The 3,171-nt window shown below is 49.9% G+C and overlaps 1 long non-coding RNA gene across 1 annotated transcript in view; it reads left to right on the top strand.

The window, feature by feature from the left end:
• Nucleotides 1-1,162, top strand: part of LOC106724628 — a 2,064-nt gene extending 902 nt beyond the window's left edge. Inside the window, exon 3 of the long non-coding RNA XR_001360474.1 lies at nt 332-1,162. This is a non-coding gene — a long non-coding RNA (uncharacterized LOC106724628). The remainder of the gene's footprint in view (nt 1-331) is intronic.
• The last annotated feature ends 2,009 nt before the right edge of the window (nt 1,163-3,171 follow it).

Genomic DNA, 3,171 nt, shown 5'->3' with positions numbered 1-3,171 from the left:
TGCACTCCTCATCCCCAGACCTCGGGCTCCCATTGGCCGAGAGCGGGCTCCGCTGGGGGCGCGGGCCGCAGGTCTCCCGCAGCGCGTGCAGACCCCGGAGAGTTCAAGACCTTTCCTGGTCCCGGGCGGGGTTTCTGCTGCGTGAGGGGAGTGAGCGCAACCGGAGGACTGAGAGGGGCGCTTGGGACTCAGCAGCCCCGGGCGGGGGCGGGGGTGGAATGGGAGATGTTTGCCTTCCACCCATCCCGTTGCCTTTGGATTAATTACCCTCTGGGTGGAGCGGCTGGAAAATCTCACTGCCCCCGTTCCTCTCCTCTCCTGCTCCCCACAGGAGAATCATCTTTTTGAGTCAGAGTTGGTACCAAACAAGTTGACCTTTCAACACCCTGCTTGAGGTCCCAATGCGTCCAGAAGCTTTGGAGGACAGGACGGGAGAAAGGCCTTCCCATGGGGACCGACGTCATCTCCCCAAGCACGCATGTTTAGCCAAAGGAAGGGTGCAGCCTGGCCTCTAACCGACCGCAGTCAACCCGTGTTGTGCGATTTCCTTTCCCAGGGTTGTCTCCCATTCCCCATCCTTGAAAGCACTGTCGGAAGATGGAAGGCAAGAAAGAATGAGTGAAAGCTGTCTGGAGGGTTCTAGAATAGTGGGGAGCTGTGTCCTGACCCTCTGCTCCACTCCACATGATGGCTCTCTGGGCAGGGCTACAACTGAAGACAGATTTTAAAAACATGCTTATTAAGCACCTACCATGTGGGCAGGAAGGACTGTGGGACATTAGAGAGACAAGACCCATTCCCTCGAGGGCACAAACCAGCCCTGGAGAGGAGCCTACAGCAAAATAACTGGAGGTTGTTGGTAAAGGAGAGAATGAAACCCAGCCAGGTCCTTGCTGGAGCCAAAGAGGACCCGGAAGCAGAATGTCATGGTGCCTGGCCTTTAGGAAGGTTGGTTAACCAGCATTCTGCAGTCTCTGGGGGAACTCTGAAGGCAAGCAGGACATGCTTAGCTGTGGGACAGCCTTGCCTCCCATAGTGGGTGACAGGAAATGTTTTGCAGTGGCATCACCTGCTCCTCAGAGGACTTATGAAATGTTTGTAAATTCTCAGGTGAACAGAACAGCTTAGTGGGTGGCAAAAACCAGACCTACCCAAATAAAAGATCTTCGTACTTGCTTTATCTATATATATAAAAGGTTAAAAGACTGTCTGACCGTCTAACCGGCCAGTAGGTATGACATGCACTGTCCACCAGGGGGCAGACCCTCAACGCGGGAGCTGCCGGGCTGTGGTGACTTGGCAACAGTTCTGGGGTAATACACCCCAGAACCAGAGAGGAGGGAGCCCATTTCCTCACGGGGCCACACGATTCCACCAGGCTGCGGGACCCCACCTGCTGAGGGGACTCCACTCACTCCACAGACGCCGTTTGAGCCGTGGTGCCACCCCAGGTGCAGCTGGCTGGGGAGGGACAGCGGGAGGTTGGCTCACCCCGTCGGCCACCTTCTAGTTAATTTCCTTGCAATGTGCACGAATCAGTGCAAAGGGTCACTAGTCTTCAAAAAAAGGATTTAATTTGCTGCATATCTCCTATATCAGCCCAGAGCAATAAAAGCTCACTGAAATTCCCCTCCTATCTATCCCGTTCATTCCTTTAGTCAACAAATATTTATTGAGTGAACATCATGTACTAGCCACATTGTAATTTTTAGAGTCAAGTTGATGATAGGGTGTAGTTACGGATCTAGAAATATTTTGGCGCCTGGCTAGTGGCCTCTCTGAAACTCAGAGCCTCCATCCAAGCCCACTTTATTCTGTGAGCTCCCCAGGAGGCGTCTGGAGCATTCACTGCTGTAGCCCCGCCATTGGGCCCAGTACATGAGATCCTAGTTTTGAACACAGTTTATTGAGTGAATTAACATGATGAGGAACATTCTGAGCAGATATCTAAGTGGCCTAAATGATGAAATTAGAGAAGTGATTGCTCTGTCAGGGGCCTGGAGGAGGGAGGAGAAAGCAATCTCGGGACTGGGAGAGTAGAAAATATGAATACTCTAGGCCCGTGGTCGGCAAACCGCGGCTCGCGAGCCACATGCGGCTCTTTGGTCCCTTGAGTGTGGCTCTTCCACAAAATACCACGTGCGAGCACGCACACACAGTGCGATTGAAACTTTGTGGCCCATGCGCAGAAGTCAGTATTTTGTGTAAGAGCCACGCTCAAGGGACCAAAGAGCCGCATGTGGCTAGTGAGCCGCAGTTTGCCGACCACGGCTCTAGGCTGATTTTAGTGGTAGATGTTTTAAGGAAGTTGTTGGGTTTGTGTGCTTTCTTTTTAATTGAAAAAAATACATATTGAGCCTCTATTATGAGTTAAAAAGTGGGGAATAAAACAGCTATATTGTAGCGGAGTTCACAGTCTGGTTGGCAAGACAGAAAGTGAACAGGCTCTTACAATACAGTGTGATAACGGGAAGTACAGTGTGCTGTGAACCACGTAGAGGGATTACTTAATCTAGTTTGGGGGTGCAGGTCCCTTGAATTCTTCCTCCATTATTTCTCTAGGGATCCAGCACTGTCTAGACAGGCATTCTGATAAAGCACTTAGAGAGAACTCAGAGGATTCTGTTTCTACAGTCAAAGAACACTAGGCCAACCATTTTCAAATCCAGGGCACAACTTCAGGGCCTGCGTGGTGCTGTTTTTCTTTTGCATAATGTGCCGTTGGGACATTCTGATACTTCTAAAGCAAAGGAGACTTATTTCCAGGAGCTGGTGCAGCTGAAGAAGTAGGCTTTTCACTAAATGGACAGATATTTGAGTGCCTACTTTGTGAGGGCATTGTGAACTTTCATGCACTGAGACCCTCATATGTGCTCCCAGAGTTCCTTCTTATTTTCTAGCTCTGTTCCTCTCTCTTCTCTAATTTTCTCTCCCCTCCCCTCTCCTCTCCTCTCCATTCTCTTTCTCTCTCTCTCTCTCTCTCTCTCTCTCTCTCTCTCTCTCTCCCTCCCCACACACACACACACACACATTATATATAAAGAAATAAATTTGAAGAGATTAAGAAACTTGCTCAAGGTCACCCAGCTAGTAAGTAATAGAGTCAAAAAAACAATCTTACTTTAGGGGTCTTATTCTTTCCACCATAACATACTGCTACCTAATCTAAAT

This window comes from Myotis brandtii, unplaced genomic scaffold, assembly GCF_000412655.1.
Source record: "Myotis brandtii unplaced genomic scaffold, ASM41265v1 scaffold907, whole genome shotgun sequence".
NCBI classification, from domain to species: Eukaryota; Metazoa; Chordata; class Mammalia; order Chiroptera; family Vespertilionidae; genus Myotis; species Myotis brandtii.
Note: the sequence above shows the minus strand (reverse complement) of the source record. Positions and strands in the feature narration are given on the sequence as shown.